The sequence below is a fragment of the Eurosta solidaginis genome, chromosome 3 (assembly GCF_040869045.1).
Source record: "Eurosta solidaginis isolate ZX-2024a chromosome 3, ASM4086904v1, whole genome shotgun sequence".
NCBI classification, from domain to species: domain Eukaryota; kingdom Metazoa; phylum Arthropoda; class Insecta; order Diptera; family Tephritidae; genus Eurosta; species Eurosta solidaginis.
This window is the reverse complement of record NC_090321.1, coordinates 107,786,080-107,807,561: the sequence shown is the minus strand read 5'-3', so window position 1 is coordinate 107,807,561 and position 21,482 is coordinate 107,786,080. Positions and strand designations below refer to the sequence as shown.

General features: G+C 38.9%; 1 protein-coding gene across 7 annotated transcripts in view; it reads right to left on the bottom strand.

The window, feature by feature from the left end:
* The window catches only part of LOC137244225 (lysosome membrane protein 2), a 913,474-nt gene that overhangs the window by 295,222 nt on the left and 596,770 nt on the right, over positions 1-21,482 (bottom strand). The window lies entirely within an intron of this gene.

Here is a 21,482-nt window from a genome sequence, read left to right as displayed (position 1 = left end):
TGACCAAGGCAGGAATTTTGAATCAGCTGTGTACCAAGAAATGTGTAATAAAATGGGCATTCGAAAAACACGGACAACTGCATTGCATCCTCAGCCCGATGGTATGGTGGAACGTTTCAATAGAACCATGGAGGAGCATTTAAGGAAAGTAGTAGACAAGTACCATAAGGAGTGGGATACACACATATCATTATTCTTCATGGCTTACCGCTCGGAAGTGCATAAGACAACGGGCCAAACTCCCGCAAAGGTAATTTTTGGCAATGACCTTCGACTGCCAGCTGATTTGAAGTTTGGGATAGATGCCGATGCGGAGAGAAATGTCAAGAAATCCACTGGTGTCTTGGAAGAAGAGTTGAGAGAGATAAACGATCTTGTAAGGCAACGAGCAAAGATTATGAGTGACAAGATGAAAGCCAGATACGATAAAGCAATTAATTCGGAAGGTTTTCACGAAGGAGATTTGGTGCTGTTATGCAACCCACAACGAAAAAAAGGTTTTCCACGAAATTGCAGTGTAATTGGGAAGGCCCATACAAAGTTGTAAAACGGATCAAGGATGTAGTGTACCGCATACAAACCATTGGCAAACCACGAACCAAATTGAAGGTGAGTGGTTCATTTGGAAAGGCTGGCAACGTTTAGATCGATAGATTTGTCTGATCGGGACGATTAGACTTAAGTGGAGGGCAGTGTGACGAATATTAGTGACACTAAGTGATACTCACATCACTAATCTAATACTAAGTAAATGAAGCCACAACAACAATAAAGCAAGCTGCTACACTTTTATGTACGAAAAAAAATTAAGCATTATGTCTGCAAACATACGTGCGTGCAACAGAGAGAGATACTCACAAGCGCATGTCATCATCACCTGCTCACATATACACACGCATATGGATACAAATTGCAAATATACGTGTATATAGCTGATAAACAAGCATCAGGTTCACGAAATTACTAGAACTTAGGAGAAATGGGTGAATGAGGAAACCGAAGAGTATAAAAGTGGCACAGGCTGAGGCATCACGAATCAGTTTGTTTTAAACACGCTATTAGTTGCGAAGTGAAGTTTTATTGTGCGGTACTTCAAAGCAGTCTAATAAAAACCATTTTGTAATACAGAATATTGGAGTGTATTATTCAACATTTTAGCGATACGAACGTTAGCTGAAGGTTGAAAATTCGTTACAGTATGTATGTATATGTATGCGTAAGCTTCATATGACAGTGCTTTTTCTTTGCGTTTTCATAAGAAATTCCAGGACTTTCAAATGAATCGGAATTATAAGTGAGCGCATATGGGAGTGCGATGGCATTTTTTTTTAGATTTGGAGTGTGGTTATGTATCTGTGCTCATGACGCAATAAAACAAGACAGATGAAGTACAACAACTAAAATATGACGGCCCACATTAATCCGGTCATGAATTTTAAAGTAGTAGGATGGGAAAAGTTTAGTACTATTTTGTTACTTTTCTACTAATAAGAACTAGTAGTATAACGTGCGCAAAAAGCCGAACTCGATGTATATCCAATTTGGAAACTGGGATATGAAGAAAAGAGAAAACAGAGGAAAATGGAAGAAAAGGTAGAGGAAGATGGAGGGAAGTCCGAAAAGTAAAGGGAACAAGAGGAAGATGAAGAGTGAAAGTATAAATAAGAATAAGGGTAATAGTTTGAGACAAAGTACACTCTAAAGCGAAAATCGTAAATTCACTACCAAAATGGTAGGCAACACTTTAACCACTATATATGTCTAATATTACACATCTTTATTTTTATAAATATCTTGTTGAATTTTACGCAACAGATGTGTAATACTTTAGACATTATATGCCTAAAATTGTACACACCAGTTGCTTATATTTACACCCTAAGAATGCGATTTTAAACACTAAGGGCCTAGTTTTTTGTAGCGAAAAAGTTGCAAGAAGTCGTCAAACAATTGAATTTGTGGTGACACCTTCAACCACGGCGTCTTTAGCAGAATAATTTTTTGAAAAATGGACTGCGTAGACATTGTAACTTCAAAACTTTTTATTGTATTTTGGAAACAAACATTCAAATACAGTCGTCAAGCGATACGGACGTGTTTATTTTCGCTCCGTATTCATGTGCAATTTTTAATTGTTCACTTAACAAATGTTAATAATTTGTGCCTACTGCCACATTGAGATAGTAACTCTTGTTTTGGATTTCAATCCTGAAAGTAATTTTTAAATGTTACAAAGGAACATGATATAAATAAAATGGGATTCAAGGGGTTGTGTAGCGCAATATATAGCTTCTCCAACCCAATTGTCAACCTCACCTTCGAGCGGCGAATCCCGTTTCACTAACAGACGAGGCTCTGGCGACCCCAAGCTCCTCATGGAACTTGGGGGTGGGGAGGGAGGGATGGCCTGAAGGTTCAATGTGGCCATATAAATCGTTCCCGAGATAGTCGGGCCAGCACCTTAATGGTGCTGTGTTACCGGAGCGTATCGGATCTGTATCCGACAAAGGACCATCACATCGATAATACTCCCCAAAGCCTTCGGGGAGTAACCTAATTGCTACAACAACAACAACAACAACATATAAATAAAATTAAATTAATAGTGGCAAAGTGTTATCATTAAATATCATTATGCCGTGCGAATGTGGGCAAAAGGTTGAAAGTGGCCAACTGAAAGTGTTGTGTGCTAAGTGCAATGACCTCTTTGATTTGAAGTGTGTCAACATGTCGTCGGATGATCTTGATTTTCTCATTTCGTCAAACAAACATTATTTCTGCAAAGTGTGTTCGGTTGAGCGACGCGCATCTGTTCGTACGCCGCCACCTACTGTTCTCCCCACTATCGTTAACAATGTTGAGCGCAATGATTATTTAAGTGGTATTGTTAAAAGCATTGCCGACCTACGTTGTGATAACGCTCGTATACTATCGACCATGGATGCTCTAAAATGTGAAAACTCTCAATTATCACTAAAGTGTGATTCTTTATCAGCTGAAATCCGCCCATTATACTCAGTCATAGAAGATAAAAATGGTATAATCTCTACGATGAGTTCTGAAATGAAAAATCTTGGCAGTATTGTTGCTACAGTTGCTAGTGATATCAAATCCATTCTCACTAGTGCTGCGGACAGCAATCACCAAACAAAATATGCAATAAAAAAACAGCCTACAACAAAAAAAAGGGCAAAGGCAATGAGTTGGCTGGCTCTACAATCAAAATTAACTCGAAAGCTGTTAAGGCTGCGAAAACAATACAGGCAGCCTCTCTCGAAAATGCAAAGGCAATTCAGTTAGGCGTAACAAGCAAATCAACTTGCGAAGATGATACGACAGAAAATAGAAAACAACCAGCAGATGATAGCACTAACAACAACTCAGCTGTGCCAAATGTTCATTGTGCTATTGTTGATTTGTCTTCCTCACCCAGTTCTTTTAGTGTCGCTGCCGCTTGTTCTACTGGTGATGCAAATGTCAGTTCTGCTGCACCTGCCAATAATAAAACTGGGTATTCCGGGGTTGTAGCTTTTGGCCGTCAGGGATCAGTCGCTACTAACCTTACATCTATTAATAATTCAAGCTTAGCATCTAACAATAATAATAATACTTCAAATAAGTTCATAAAAGCACCCACCATTGTCGTAGGTAGCAATTCAAACGCAAATCTTAGCTTAGCTGTTCGATTGAAATGGTTGCATTTGTCGTCTTTTAAGCCGACGGTAAACGCTAGCGATATTGTCGACTATGTCTCACATAATGCAAACATCTCGCCTTCATTAATTCATTGTTTTAAATTAATAAAGAAAGATGCAGACTCGAGTTTGTTATCAAGATGTAATTTTAAACTTGGAGTCTCGCCTTCAATATATAATAAGCTTCTTGAGTCTTCGCTATGGCCATCGGACGTCAAAATTAAACCATTTTTCAAAAAGCACAGGGCTCAACTGCAAAACCTTAGCTATATGCGGTAATATTAAAAAAAGTATAAATATCTATTATCAGAATATATCTGGGTTGAGAACGAAATCTAAAGATATATTTTTAGCCACTTCACGGTGCGACTATGATGTCTACGTCATTGTTGAGACTTGGCTTAATAATGACTTCTCTGACTCAGAATTTTTTGATCATAGTCTGTTTCAAACTTATCGAAAGGATAGAGACCCTATCAAAAGAAGGCGTCTCAGAGGCGGTGGGGTGTTAATTGCTGTAAGGCGTTCTCTTCTCTCTTCTTTTGTGCCGCTTTCTAACGATGACTCTCTCTTGGACCAGCTTTTTGTCTGTATTACTGGGCCTTCTGGCAATTTATTTATCTGCGTTTCTTACATTCCGCCTTGCAGCACAGATTTGCTCTACTTTGCTCATGTTAATAATATATTTGACCTATATGAATATAATGTTGATAGTAATTTTTGCGTCCTGGGAGATTTTAATCTCAGCAAGGTTGTTTGGTCGAAATTACTAGAAGATGATATCTTAACACCTACTAATGTTCATCATCCCCATGAGATTAATTTCTTAGACACCCTTTTTAGTGCCAATTTAATTCAGGTTAACAGTTTCGTGAACCAGTTAAACAATATTTTGGACCTAATTTTTGTCGATGAGAACCTCATAACTCACTTGACTGAATGTGTGTTTCCTATATATAAATCAGATATGAATCATGTAGCCCTATATTTATCTATTGAATTCTTCGACCTAGTGCCGAAAAACAATATAAATAATAATGAGCGCGCCTATAACTTTAAGGATGCAAATTACGAATCCTTAAACTCTCTCATATCTGAAATAGACTGGACATCTATTTTCTTTGCTAAAAATGCAACTGAATGTTTCGACATTTTTCTGGTAAAGATGGCTGACATATTCAGTAAGAATCTTTCTCTCCTACCAGTTAAAGTTCACAAACTACCCTGGTACAATACTAGGTTGAAAAAGTTGAAAAATCAAAGAAATAAGTACTTTAAATTATACAAGGATACCAGCGATACTGTTTTTAAAGATCAGTATACTTCCTATATGACGCAGTTCAATGTTCTTGATAAGTTTTCGTACAACAAATACGTTTCTAGAGTTGAAGATGAGTTGAAAGTTAATCCTAAATCTTTTTGGAACTATGTTCGTTCAAAGAAAGGTTGTTGTAATATACCTACCTGTGTCAAATTTAATGACATTTGCTCCAACAGTTTGGTCGATTCGGCAAATCTTTTTGCTGTTTTCTACGTTTGTTGCCGATAACTTGATAAGAGGTATCCTACTGATAGCCCCAAACCTTTAGACTTTGGGTCTCTGTCCTTGTCTGAGACCGATATTATCTTGGGTATATCCTCCTTACAGACATCAATCAAAAATGATATTGATGCATTGTCCTCTTTTTTATTTAGGAAGTGTAGTATTTCTCTTTGTGTGCCACTGTGCCACATTTTCAATATTTCGCTATCGTCTGGAGTTTTTGTTGATCGCTGGAAGCTGGTGTCTATCAGTCCTATCTTCAAGTCAGGCAATAAAAATGAAGTAAAGAATTATAGGCCAATATCCAAACTGGCAACATGTTCAAAACTTTTTGAAAAGGTAGTTAAAAACAAAGTATCATTCGCTATAAATAAAATAGTCGATCCATGTCAGCATGGTTTCATCGCGGGACGTTCGACTGCTACAAATCTGGCTGTTTTCTCTCAGTTTTGTGTCTCTGCGTTTAAGGATGGATGTCAAGTTGACACCATATATACGGATTTTTCCAAGGCTTTTGACACAGTTTCGCACAAATTACTTCTGTGGAAACTTGAAAACATGGGCTTTCACTCAAGCTTTCTGTCGTGGGTGAAGTCCTATTTGGAAAATAGAATATCTTTTGTTGAAATCGAGAGAACTAAGTCTTATGAATTCTCAGCAACTTCGGGTGTACCACAAGGTAGCATCCTTGGTCCTATTTTGTTCTTAATGTTTATTAATGATGTTGGCTCATGCATAAACTATTCGAATTATTTGCTTTATGCTGACGACTTAAAACTCTTTCGGAGAATCTCCTGTACTTCTGATGCATTGCGTCTGCAAGAAGATCTGAATGCTATAAATAATTGGGCCTGTCAAAATAATCTGCGACTCAATATTAGTAAATGCTGCCACATGACGTATACTAAGTCTACGAATGTGGTTTCATTCGCGTACTCGATTTCAATGGAACTCTTGCGTCAATTAATGAGTTTCGCGATCTTGGCGTAATTTTTGACTCATCTTTTACTTTTTGTAATCATGTAAACTTTCTCATACCAAAGGCTTATACCAACTTAGCTTTCTTGCGACGATATGCCAAGGATTTCAAGGACCCATATACCAGGAAAATCTTATACAATGCCTTAGTGCGTTCCAAGTTAGAGTATGCATCAGTCATCTGGAATCCCATATACTCCTCACACTCTTTAAGAATTGAAAGAATTCAGCGCAAGTTCATACGATTTGCTCTTCAACCTCAGCACTTTGGTAATCCCCTGCCACCCTACAATGCAAGATGCATGCTTATCAGTGTCTTGCCATTTGAAGTTAGACGTCTTGTTCAAAACGTTATGTTTATTTTTGACATAATATCCGGTGCCATTGACTGCTCAGAACTACTTGGGCAGTTGAATTTCAATGTCCCTAACAGAGCTCTCTGCTTTACAGTACAATCCGCGTTGAAGTGCTGCGTTCGAATTACTTCAGTTTTGCACCTCTTATAAGAGGTCTTGTAGAATTTAATCGCCTATCCAGAAGCCTTGACCTGGACTTTGCCATGCCAAGGTCTCTGTTTAAGGCACGCATTGAGTCCTATTACTTATCTCAGTAAATCTTACTTTAAAATTGTTAAACTAGTACTAAGTTAACCTGTAATCTAGTCAGCAAGGTTGTTACCATTTGGCTTAATAAAGATATGAAATATGAAATTGGAACTCAGTTCCCTATGCGCATATAAATGCAAATGATAACTCCTTAAGTTTGTTTGTTTAATGGTGTGTCAATTTATACTTATTATTTAAGAATTCATGAGCTTAACACCGGCTTATAATAATTGAATATTGAATTATTATTTTTTTCTAAGAGAAACTGAAAAGAAAGAAAGAAACATTTACTGCCATATTGCGATGGTACCATTTCGAAAACCGCCACGTAATCATCATCAGGCAATTTCGTAATGTTGTCAAAGATTTCAACGAGATTCGAACCGCGAATCACACGGTGAAACTACAGTTGCCATAACCACTAGGATATCCTGCTTGTATTTGTTTCCTTGCTTAATTTAGTTTATCTCATTTCTACACTAACAACACAATTGAGACATTCTGTCTCTATATTAATTTGTGTGTTATGTAGATTTGTTTTTGTAAAGTTTCTTTTTCGTTGCGAATGAAAAGCTTTGTAAACTCGCCCTCAGCTTAACATATTATGTTTTTTTGTTTAATGGTCGGTTCAATTTATACTTACTATTTAAGAATTCATGAGCTTAACACCGAGAGCTTAACACAAGAGAAAGTGAAAAGAAAGAAGGAAATATTTTCATCATCAAATTGGAACTCAGTTCCCTATGCGAATTAGGGTGGAGTTTTACCCTATGGTTATTTTTTTTTTTTTTTGTAATGACCTATAATTTTCGAAACTTGGCATTTTGAGGTGCCCCAGCCCCAAGAAATTGAGCAAAGTAATCACGATTTTACAAAGCTCATTATTTACATATTTATTTTATTTCTTTTTTAATATACGCCACTTTAGTAAAATTGCATATTACCTATAACTTAAAACGACAAATTTTATATGGTGTTTTACAGTTTTTTGTTGATAATAGTATATTTCTAATCAAGTGTATAAGTAAGAGTTTTACAGGCACATAGTAGGCCATGAAAATCAGTAGGCTTTGAAATCAATGAGCACAATAACAACAAGCGAAAGTAAATCAATGACAAAAAGAAAAAAATTGTACCTACCGTCTTTTTCTAAGTTTAGTTGCGTTGGGCCACCTCTAAACATACGATGAGTGAAATACAAATTTTCATCCTTATTTCTGGTCTAGAAAGGCAACATTCTGGAGGTCAGCAAAAACCATTTAGAAAAAAATGAATTTACTCCACCCAAATGCGCATATAAATGCAAACGATAACTCCTTAATTTGCAGAACTGCTTTGCACCACTTTACACACAATTATTTCCAATGTATTTGTAAAGCTTATTCATTCGTTTATATTTACATATATTTTATTATTTATATTATATTATTTATATTAACATATATTTTATAGCTTATTCACATAAGTATTTATAATTATATTTTAAAGTTTATTCACTTTTTTTCACCATGAGCGGCAAACGCGACGATTTCAGAGAAAATGAAAATTTACAGTTACCTGAACCAAAATACAAAACATGTATACTTTTGCACACTTCTTGCGTAAAACTACGTAATTTTTCAGGTGTAAATCAAAATATTACACGTTTTTTATAGTAATATCCATTTTTTTATTTTCAACATGAATACGTTCAAAAAATGGGCATTTTTACACCAAAAAATTATTTCAACAGGAATTTACCCCCACTTTAATCTAAATTTCATACAAAGGGTGTAGTAAAAACAGGTTAACATTAAGATTAAGATTAAGATTAAGGATAAGACTAAGAGTAATAGTGAGAGTTACACTTGGACAATAGCAAACGCGAATAGAGTAAGAGAAATCCGGGAATATTTATGGACGAATGAAGGGGATAGGGAAATTGAATGAGCCGAGGGTTAGGCAGAGGTGAGAAAGTCAGAACAATGTCTGTCGGGTTTGAAAATATTGCTTGGAGTATTTCATGTTTGTATAAACGCTTCCAGGAATAGCCAAAGCTGATAAAACAAAATTCTGAAAAGCCAAAGGTTTTTTCCATTCCGATTTGTTGAAGCATCGTTGCTGTAAAACCTCTACCGCTATATTTTTATACCATACATCTATTTCTACTGAATGAGCCTACTTCACGCTTTATTTACATATTTAAATGGGTCTTGGGACCGTATACCGTCAATCCCGAGTTTTTGTATTACAAACCTGCCAGATACTCAACAGCAACTTCGTGATATTGTTCCAGATCGTCAGTCATCTCATTGACGTCGGCAGAATATTTCTATATTCCTTAGATTTGGAAAATGTGGTACTCTGAAGATTCAGCTGACTAAAAATTTTCCATTTTCCATTTCCCCTCAGGAAAAGGAAATAAACCCTCCAACAAAAGGAAATACAGACCGCAGGAATTATTTTCCTGCATGCTTTTTTCATATTTCAGAAAGGCATTAATGTAGTAAATTTTTATGATACTGAAAAAATCAGAGCAGCAGACAAGTCATGAAGCAACGCTTAAATTTATGAGGGCGAGTTTTATCAAATGCGACTCCATTTTGTAATATTGACTTCACCTGTCTGGTTTTATTGTGTGTGCTTCAAGTGTGTAGAGGTAATTTCTATGAAACAGGCCCCAGGATTGTATTGAAATTTGAATGAAATCGATTAAGTTCCGCGCAAAGTCAAAGGGATTAAGCATTCCCGCTGTAAGGAGTCGTATGGGCATTCAAACTCGCAGACCCAAAGGTTCGAGGGATTAAAACAACTCCTCCCGCGACAGTCGGACTAAGCAGTTTGTACAACTGCAACAATCACATAGTCAAACGATATAGGGCGCTATTATTCTTTGATATTTCAACCATATTACTAAAAACATTTTCAAGTATTTCACGAATACTAAATATAACCTCCGAAGAGATTTTAGGCTGAGCTTCTCGGCCAATTTGCGTCGTGCTCTTTTTAATTTTTCCTACAAATCGGCATCTGCAAGGCAGATGATTTTCACTCAGAGCTTTTCATGGTAGAAATACACTCGGAGTGCTTGCCCACAGCCGAAGGGCGACCCCGCTTAGAAAAATTTTCTTCTAATTGAAACAACTTGTTTCTAAGCACTTCTGCTCATCTCCAACTTTCAGTAGAAATCTGCCTATTGGGAATGTGACAACCTACTAGTGCCACAGTCAGGGACTGCTTCGCAACTTCGCTCATCTTCTTCTCAGGGACAACCGGAGTCTCAGCGTTAGCTTCCTCTAGTATCACCGAGTAAGCTGGGGCCTGATCCCTACCTCGCTTTAGCTTATGAACCTTTTCGTCTCTACTTTTTATGCCACTTTATCCTCCTTGTTGTTGTTGTTGTAGCAGTGCTTCGCCCCATCCAATAGGTGCGGCCGATCACAAATTGTCATCAATATCCTCTAACGGGAGTCCAAGGAAACTTGCTGCTTCAACAGGGGTGGACCCTAATGAGAGGGGTGTTAGCGGCGTTGGTTCCACATTACAATTAAAGAGATGGTTGGTGTCATGTGAGGACACACTGCAAGCGGGGCATACATTTTGTATGTCGGGGTTGATTCTGGATAGGTAAGAGTTTAACCTGTTACAGTATCCAGATCGAAGTTGAGCTAGAGTTACTTGTGTTTCCCTGGGGAGTGTGCTTTCCTCTTCCGCAAGTTTTGGGTACTGTTCTTTGAGTACTGGATTCACCGGGCAATTCCCGGCATAAAGGTTCGATGCCTGTTTGTGGAGTTCACTGAGGACCTGCTTGTTTTTTTTGTCTTCATACGGATGAGTTCTCAGATGCCGTATTTCCTCATAGTGCTTACGAAGATAAGCCCCTGGGCGGTGTTGGCTCATCAATGAGATACCTGTTGGGATGCCCAGGTTTCTGGGTATTCAACAGGAACTGTTTGGTTAGCATCTCATTTCTCTCCCTGATGGGGAGTATTCGCACCTCATTATGTAGATGGTGATCTGGTGACATGAGAAGACAGCCCGTTGCGATTCTGAGAGCAGTATTTTGGCAGGCCTGTAGCTTCTTCCAGTGAGTAGTTTTAAGGCTTGGCGACCATATAGGGGACGCATAGCATGCAATCGGCTGGCCAATTGCTTTGTAAGTAGTAATGAGCGTTTCTTTATCTTTTCCCCAAGTACTGCCAGCAAGAGATTTGAGGATTTTATTACGGCTCTGGATTTTCGGTACAATTGCGGCTGCATGCTCACCAAAATTTAGATCCTGATCAAACGTCACACCCAAGATTTTGGGGTGTAGGACAGTCGGTAGCGTAGTGCCATCGGCATGGATGTTCAAAATGGTCGACATTTGGGACGTCCAAGTTGTAAATAAGGTCGCGGATGATTTAGTCGGTGATAACGCCAGGTTTCGCGAGGCGAAAAAACTGGAGAGATCAGGGAGGTAGCCGCTTATTCTGTTGCAAAGCTCATCGATCTGTGGGCCCGGGCCTGTGGCCATTATTGTGCAGTCAACGGCGTAAGAAACGATAGTAACTCCTTCCGGTGGCGAAGGTAGTTTTGATATGTAAAAATTAAACAAAAGTGGGGATAGGACACCACCCTGTGGCACCCCTTGTTTAATAGCGCTACGAGTACTGTTCTATGGTGGGGCTTCTAATTTAAACCACAATTTATCTGGGTGCTAATGGCATTTAGCGTGGTGGTGGTGCTATGGAGTTTTCTAAAGCCATGCTGATGACAGGCTAGTTGCAAATTGGCTTTGAAGTAGGGGAGCAAAATGGCTTCAAGCATCTTGGCTACTGGCGATAGGAGAGATATCGGGCGATATGACTCTCTTATGTTAGCTGCTTTCCCAGGCTTTAGTAGCGCGACCACCTTGGCCATTTTCCATTTTTCGGGAATGACAAAGGTGGAAAGAGACAAGTTGAAGACATGCGCTTAATATTTGAAACCCTCTTTCCTTAGGCTTTTAAGCATCGGCATGGCTATGCCGTCTGGGCCACTGCTTTGGATGGTTTAGCATAACCGATGGCATCCTCAACCTCTTTGGCGGTGATGGTAATTGAAGACGCGCTGAATTTATGCTTATGTGCGTGTCTGTTGGCCCTCCGTCTATCTTTGTCGACCGTAGAATGCATTATATATTGTCGGCAGAAAGCGCTCGCGCATTTTTTCGCATCCGACAGCACTTTATCCCCAAAGGCGATGGAAATTTTGTCATTGTGCTTAGACGGATCCGATAGGGACTTCACGGTGGACCAAAGTTTACCTACACCGGTAGAGAGGTTACAACCGCTTAGGTACTCCTCCTATTTCGCCTGCTTGTGTTCATCTACAAGCAATCTGATGCGTTGGTTTATATCCCTTATTTGGGAGTCGCTGGGATCGAGCTGTATTATAAGGTCACGTTCTCTCGCTAAATTTGCGGCCTCCGCCGGAAAGTGAGACCGAATTTCGCGAATTCTGCCGGCGAAGTGAGACGAGGCGGATTCAATTACCTTGCGGAAAGCACGCTCCCCTTGGCGAGCATCAGTCGGGATTGGGGGCAGCTAAGCGGTTGTCTGTAAAGGATTTGTGTTCATCCCACTTTCCTTTTTTAAAGTTTATGAAAGTGCGTTTTTCGGATGCCAATGTTACCATCGGCTGCCAGTTAACGCAGTTTACGAGTCCTGCGCTCACGATAGCTATATCCGGCGAACTGTGACAGCTTTCTACCATACGTGTGGGGGCATCTCCGTTTATTGTGCAGAACGTCGTTTCTTCTATTTGATCCGCCAACATCTCACCTCTACTGTGTGACCGCAAGCTTGAATGCCATAGATCGTGATGGGTATTAAAGTCGCCTAAAATAATGCGATTATTGCCAGTGAGTAAGGCGCTGATATTAGGCCGGTATCCACTGGGGCAACAGGTGACAGGAGGGATGTAGATGTTGATGATTTCTAGGTTTGCATCGCCTGACCGGACAGATAAGCTTTGACGTTCTAGGACACTGTCCCAGCGGCCGATGTCGGGATCAAATAAATGATATTGCACTGAGTGGTGTAAGATAAACGCGAGGCCGCCTCCATTTCCGCTCTCACGGTCTTTTCTATGGACATTATACCCAGAACAGGTCTGCAGAGCAGATCTTGCTGTGAGTTTAATCTCTTAAATCGCGGCGATGCGGATGTTGTGCCGCTTCATGAAATCGACTATCTCCGTGATCTTCCCAGTTAATCCATTATAGTTTAACTGCAGAATTCTGAAGTGCAACGGGGGAGATGTCGTCACTCTAGGAGTAAGGGATGGGTGACTGCGCATGTGTTGTGAAAGGCTAGGACGCAACTGCTGTTGTGGCCCTGGGACTAGACGTCCTTGGGTAAGCATTGGGGTATCCGGTGTAATTGGGTTAGCGACCTGGCAACATGGTGCAATGAAACCCGTCGGGGGGTTGCCGTCGCGGAGACCAGAACATCTAGGAAAGTGGCACCGCCCAAGGCAGGAGCTGCATTGGGCGGATGTCGCAAACATATATATTCTGTGCTGGCAAACGGTGCCAACGGGGGTAGGGACTAAGAGCCTGTTTCCCTGACCTACACGATTGCTGCCGGAAAAGAGGGGGAAGAAGACGGGGCCGGGGCTGATGCTCGGCATTTCTACTGACTCTACTACGGAGATAATAGTTATGAGTGGTAGCAGCCGTTTGAGTTATTGGCGCCGTGGGGCGCGAGCAGCAGCGGGTAGTTGTTGTGGCTTACTGAGCGGCGGAGCTGCTGGAAGGTAGTGGGGGCGCTAAGGCGTAGACTACGGGACGCCCTTGGGCGTGAAGAGCAAGGAGCCACAAAATATTTATAAAAGTTACGTGGACGTCGGGTTTTGGGATCAAGCCCAGAACAACCTGTCCGATGCAACCATCCCTTACACGAGACACACTGAACAGAGTATGACCGTCTTAAAAAGATTCTTTTCCGGCAGATGTAGAAAAACCATTTCTCAGGACCGGGGTCAGGAGATGGACCCGGATTAGGTTCGACACCTTCCCGGAGCAGGAGAATATGAGCAGTCCCGCTGCCAGGAGCTGCTGGGAGGATGACAATTTATGGGAGGGGCGCAACCGAGTCGCTCCGGTACATAGAACCGACTGCCTTGGGAAGCGTTTTTGTCCTCCTCTTTCCGCATTGCAGCTTTTGAGGTACCTGGCTTTCTCGTACTTAGACTTTCCTCTTATGGTTGTTGTTATTGTAGCGAAAGTGACACTCTCGAAGGTTGTGGGGAGTGTTATCGATGTAGATGGTCTTTTGCTGGATATAGACCCGGTACGATCTAGTAACAAGCACCTTTAAGGTAATAGACCGACCATCTCGGGAATGATTTAATATGACCACATTGAACTTGGGGTCGTCAGAGCCTCGACTAATAAAGTAACAGAATTAGAAACGGGTAGGTGAGGTTGACTATTGGGTTGGAGAAGCTATAAATTGCGCTGGCAACCCCCTGAAAGGCTTGCGCTACACAACCCCTTGGATCAGTTGGGTATTTCAGTCGCCTCTTTCGACAGGCTGACCTGACGGGGGTATATTCTAAGCCCCCTAACCTTCTTTGCTCTACTTTGCTGATTTAGAGGTATGGTTCCTTTTATTCCGACTGGGTGTTCTCCCGTTTCTGGGACTAGGGCGTTGAGAACGAGCATTAACAGCAAAAACAATGTCAACTTAGAAATCCAACGGAGAATAACTCTTCCCAACAAGTGCTCCTTTGGACTGAGTAGGCATTTGAAAAGTAAAGCCCTTTCTCGACGAACAAATATCACCGACTACAAGTCGCTTATCATACCTGTCCTGACGTATGGATTGGAGTCATGGACGATGTAGCGAGAAAATGATATGGCTATTAGAGCATTCGAGAGAAAAGTTTTCCCGAAGATTTATGGTTCTATCCGCGACGCCGACGGCGAGTATCGAAGGAGGTACAATGATGAGCTTTACCCAGATATGACGATAGTGCAGCTAATTAAAATCCAAAGGCTTCGCTGACTAGGTTATGTTATGCGAATGGACGAAGACGCTGCAGCCATGAAAGTATTGCAGTCGACACAGCAGTTTGGAAGCAGAGGAAGGGGGAGACCTCCACTGAGTTTGAAGGGGCAGGTGAAGGAAGACCTCCCTCCCTTTGTGCTCCCAATTGAATTAGTTGTCGCGAAAGAGGGTGGCTATCCCTTTGTGACTTTATACGAAACGGCCAAAATCGCTAAGGCGGTTAAGCGCTTAATTCTTAATTCTGCCCGGTATTGTGAGAGGATTCTCCTAAACTCTCTGCCTCACATTAGCTCTTTGTCCGAGTTGGCAGACGGTTTACTTACCGAGCGCGCTGACTGTATGTTTTATCGCTATTCGCGTCCTAATCATCACTGATAGCGATATGCTCTTCCCCGGCTAACGGCATCATCTCCTTTTTTTTCTCATCCTTACTTAATGTTTAAGTAGAATTTTTATGGGTATTTTTATTCAACCATCTATTTTTAAAGGATAAATATTTACAGAGCTGTTAAAAAGTGTGAACTGATTTAAATATAATTAAAATGCCGCATCCATAAAAGTAAAGCAAAATCTGTATACTCCTTTAACGAGAGTGGTAATTTTTAAAATCTGACCTTAAGTGGAAAACCACCCTGCAAACCATTGTAAACTAGTTTCTTTGTCACAACATTTCGGTCATTGCGACTTCGTCTTCTTTTGCTCTGAGTACTACACATATCCGCCTCTTTGCTCATAAAGAGGACGGATGAAGTACCTTTCGGTGTATTATTTAAGGTTGTTAAAATTATCCAACCTTATATATTTGGGTGTGTTCGGGCTGCAATTGTTCCAACATACGATATGACAGAACATCACGTTCTTCGGCAAAGTTTGAGCAGCGTTGGCAACGTCGCGCATTTGCTAAATGAAATGTTGGCAATATATTGATCATCATTAGCAAATCAAACAATATAAATATTTTTATTGCAGCACATTATCAGCTTTGGTATCAGCAATTTGCCATCAATTAAGTAGCACTTTAGCAATACTGCTGTTATTATTTGGCGTCTCGAAGACATCCCTCAACTCCATTGTTTCGATAGACATCCGAAGGCTTACTTTGCAACGCGGCAAACTGAGGGCAAGGCTTTGTTCAGATACTGCTCAGTTCACGGGTGGAAGCGCCTAAACGACTCAGCTACATAACGGGGCTCAGTCCTAACATCAATACCTGCCTGGAACAGTTTGTCCAACGTCAAAAAATTGAAAGAAAGAGACAAGTAGAATTGTAAACAAAAATATCGTTTAGGAACGTTTATTTTTAAACGGTTTTATTTAGCTTCACGTGACAGGCCGGCCGGCCGCACGGCCGTTGTGAACGAATTTTGTAATTAAAATTTAAGGAACTTCCCGATAAACTACAAGCTTGAAACTTGGCATATAGTGCAGAACCCGATGGCAATGCAATAATAAGAAAAAACTCCGACAGGTGGCGCATGGATCGAAATATTTCAAAAAATCGTATTTGTGGTCCGATTTGGCTCATATTTGGAACACATAACACATACATGAATAGAAAACGGCCTGTGAAAAGGGTCATCCTAGGTGGCGCAAGGATCGAGATATTAAAAAAATCGTATATGCGGTCCGATTTGGTCCATATTTGGAAGAAATAATACATACATGAAAAGAAAGCGACCTATGATGTCCGATTTGGCTCATATTTGGAACAAATATTACATACAGTCTGGTAGAAGTGACATCAAAATATTTTGGAGTTCGAGGAGAGACAAGCATACGTGGCTCAGAGTCGAGTAAAGTCTTTGGAAGGATTATGTATTGAGGACTTAGATTGTAGCAAATTGTTAGGAAAGAGTCCCCGTAATAATTAGTCACTAAATGAAATAAATAGAATGAGAAATAATAGGCAGTTAAATAAAGACTAAAAACTTGAAAATAAAATAATTAAGAATTTTTGTTGTTATATCGGCCTACTGATTTGTAAGATCGCGGGTTCGAATCGAGCTCAAGGCCTAACAATCATTATTTTATCATTATTATTGTTATGATACATTTTTTTTTAATTGAAAAAATTATTAAATTAGAATAGAAGAAAGAAAAACTTTTAGACAACTGCCAAAGCTCGTTGTATAGATCCATTTCGGGAAGTGCTAAATTCCTTCATCGGCAACGTTTAGGCGCCGCTGCTATAACCATTCAGCCATCACAGTGGTTTTTTGTTTGTCTTCATTAATGCGGCAGTTACCCACCGACGTGTGCCGTACGTACGGACGTTTGTCGTACGAAGCACGTTTGACCGAACTCTCAAGCCCGTAGGAATCAATGTGTGCGTCTGTGTACATGTACATAACATATTTGTGTGTGTATTGTTTACAGATAAGTACTGTTGCCATTGCCCATTTTGCATGCATGCTTATGGAAACATCAACTTTTTCAAATTTAATTTTTGATGTTGCAAAAGGCTGGAATTAATATTAAATAAAAATAAATAGATTACATATATATAATCTGCACTTTTACATAATTATTTCGAATTATTTTCACAATTTTTCAAACTTTAATTAGGTGTTTTTTCATAAAACTGCAAACGGTGAAAAATTAGCGCACAAAAGTTTACTAAGCAACTCTGTCTAGTGAGAGAGCGATCAGCTGACACGTTCATACGGCAAAATTAAAATTGTTTTGATTTCTACGTTCCGGGCTACGTACGTACGGGCGTTGCACGTCGGTGAGTTTTCGTTTACATTGCACACTCATAAGATAGGTCGTGTCAGCTGACACGTTTTTTCTACGTACGTTCGTGAGTAACCACGGCTTAATCCTACTTCTATTCTGGTTCTTGCCAATTGATATTCACAACACTGCGACATCTGTTGCAGAATGAATGTGAAAACTGGACATCAAACAATGCTGCCATAGTGTCATATTTTATTGACACTTTTTCCCCGTGCTCTGGGATGTATTAAGCATTTTTGTTGTTATATCGGCCTACTGATTTGTAAGATCGCGGGTTCGAATCGAGCTCAAGGCCTAACAATAATTATTTTATCATTATTATTGTTATGATAAATTTTTCCTTAATGGAAAAAAAAACTTGAAAATAAAATAACTAAGAATTTTTGTTGTTATATCGGCCTACTGATTTGTAAGATCGCGGGTTCGAATCGAGCTCAAGGCCTAACAATCATTATTTTATCATTATTATTGTTATGATACATTTTTTTAATTGAAAAAATTATTAAATTAGAATAGAAGAAAGAAAAAAATTTAGACAACTGCCAAAGCTCGATGTATAGATCCATTTCGGGAACTGCTAAATTCCTTCATCGGCAACGTTTAGACGCCGCTACTATAACCATTCAGCCATCACAGCGGTTTTTTGTTTGTCTTCATTAATCCTACTTCTATTCTGGTTCTTGCCAATTGATATTCACAACACTGTGACATCTTTTGCAGAATGAATGTGAAAACTGGACATCAAACAATGCTGCCATAGTGTCATATTTTATTGACACTTTTTCCCCGTGCTCTGGGATGTATTAAGCATTTTTGTTGTTATATCGGCCTACTGATTTGTAAGATCGCGGGTTCGAATCGAGCTCAAGGCCTAACAATAATTATTTTATCATTATTATTGTTATGATAAATTTTTCCTTAATGGAAAAAAAAACTTGAAAATAAAATAACTAAGAATTTTTGTTGTTATATCGGCCTACTGATTTGTAAGATCGCGGGTTCGAATCGAGCTCAAGGCCTAACAATCATTATTTTATCATTATTATTGTTATGATACATTTCTTTAATTGAAAAAATTATTAAATTAGAATAGAAGAAAGAAAAAAATTTAGACAACTGCCAAAGCTCGATGTATAGATCCATTTCGGGAACTGCTAAATTCCTTCATCAGCAACGTTTAGGCGCCGCTGCTATAACCATTCAGCCATCACAACGGTTTCTTGTTTGTCTTTATTAATCCTACTTCTTTTCTGGTTATTGCCAATTGATATTCACAACACTGCGACATCTGCTGCAGAATGAATGTGAAAATTGGACTTGTTTGATGGCAATGCCGCCATAGTGTCATATTTTATTCACACTTTCTCCCCGTGTTCTGGGATGTATTAAGATTTTTTGTTGTTATATCGGCCTACTGATTAGTAAGATCGCGGGTTCGAATCGAGCTCAAGGCCTAACAATAATTATTTTATCATTATTATTTTTATGATAAATTTTTTCTTCATTGAAAAAATTATTAAATTAGAATAGAAAAAAGAAAAAAAAAATAGACAACTGCCAAAGCTCGTTGTATAGATCCATTTCGGGAACTTCTAAATTCCTTCATCGGCAACGTTTAGGCGCCGCTGCTATAACCATTCAGCCATCACAGCGGTTTTTTTTGTCTTCATTAATCCTACTTCTATTCTGGTTCTTGTCAATTGATATTCACAACACTGCGACATCTGTTGCAGAATGAATGTGAAAATTGGACCTGTTTAATGGCAATGCTGCCATAGTGTCATATTTTATTGACACTTTTTCCCCGTGCTCTGGGATGTATTAAGAATTTTTGTTGTTATATCGGCTTATTGATTTGTAAGATCGCTGGTTTGAATCGAGCTGAAGGCCTAACAATAATTATTTTATCATTATTATTGTTATGATAATTTTTTTCTTAATTGAAAAAATTATTAAATTAGAATAGAAGAAAGAAAACATTTTTTTTTAGACAACTGCCAAAGCTCGCTGTATAGATTCATTTCCGGAACTACTAAATTCCTTCATCGGTAACGTTTAGGCGCCGCTGCTATAACCATTCAGCCATCACAGCGGTTTTTTGTTTGTCTTCATTAATCCTACTTCTATTCTGGTTCTTGCCAATTGATATTCACAACACTGCGACATCTGTTGCAGAATGAATGTGAAAATTGGACTTGTTTGATGGCAATGCTGCCATAGTGTCATATTTTATTGACACTTTTTCGCCGTGCTCTGGGATTTATTAAGAATTTTTGTTGTTATATCGGCCTACTGATTTGTAAGATCGCGGGTTTGAATCGAGCTCAAGGCCTAACAATAATTATTTTATCATTATTATTTTTATGATAAATTTTTTCTTCATTGAAAAAATTATTAAATTAGAATAGAAAAAAGAAAAAAAAAAATAGACAACTGCCAAAGCTCGTTGTATAGATCCATTTCGGGAACTGCTAAATTCCTTCATCGGCAACGTTTAGGCGCCGCTGCTATAACCATTCAGCCATCACAGCGGTTTTTGTTTGTCTTCATTAATCCTACTTCTATTCTGGTTCTTGTCAATTGATATTCACAACACTGCGACATCTGTTGCAGAATGAATGTGAAAATTGGACCTGTTTAATGGCAATGCTGCCATAGTGTCATATTTTATTGACACTATTTCCCCGTGCTCTGGGATGTATTAAGAATTTTTGTTGTTATATCGGCTTATTGATTTGTAAGATCGCGGGTTTGAATCGAGCTGAAGGCCTAACAATAATTATTTTATCATTATTATTGTTATGATAATTTTTTTCTTAATTGAAAAAATTATTAAATTAGAATAGAAGAAAGAAAACATTTTTTTTTAGACAACTGCCAAAGCTCGCTGTATAGATTCATTTCCGGAACTACTAAATTCCTTCATCGGTAACGTTTAGTCGCCGCTGCTATAACCATTCAGCCATCACAGCGGTTTTTGGTTTGTCTTCATTAATCCTACTTCTATTCTGGTTCTTGCCAATTGATATTCACAACACTGCGACATCTGTTGCAGAATGAATGTGAAAATTGGACTTGTTTGATGGCAATGCTGCCATAGTGTCATATTTTATTGACACTTTTTCGCCGTGCTCTGGGCTTTATTAAGAATTTTTGTTGTTATATCGGCCTACTGATTTGTAAGGTCGCGGGTTCGAATCGAGCTGAAGGCCTAACAATAATTATTTTATCATTATTATTGTTATGATAATTTTTTCTTAACTGAAAAAATTATTATTTTAGAAACGTTGCCGATGAAGGAATTTAGCAGTTCCCGAAATGGATCTATACAACGAGCTTTGGCTGTTGTCTAAATTTTTTTCTTTCTTCTATTCTAATTTAAAAATAAAAAATAATTGATGTTAGGCCTTGAGCTCGATTCGAACCCATGATCATATAAAATAATAAAAAAAAAATTTTAAAGTTAAACGGTTTTATTGAAAACAATACTTATATGAAGTAATAATAATACTAAAAGCTAGAAAATAATTAGGTAGGTCCTAGGTACTAGTCATCACACTCCTTCAATCTAGGGCGTTGATCAGACAATTAAATAGAAGCGTTGGACGCGTAAAATTTCTATTGATAGTCATAAGTAAGACCAACTGAACTTTAATCAGGTTATGCTACGCCTCACATTTTTGGAAGACTTCATGTAAGAAATGCCTTCAATAAAACCGTTTAACTTAAAAAAAATTTGTTTAATTATTTTATTTAAGGATATGGTACAATGTTACAAAAGGAAATGCCAAAACACAGTGTATATCAAACGGCTTAGAAGAAGTGGAACTACCTCAGCGTATTTGTATCACGAGTAAACTTCAATACTTGATTTTGGTTTTTACACAAATATATGTACATGTTTCTTACA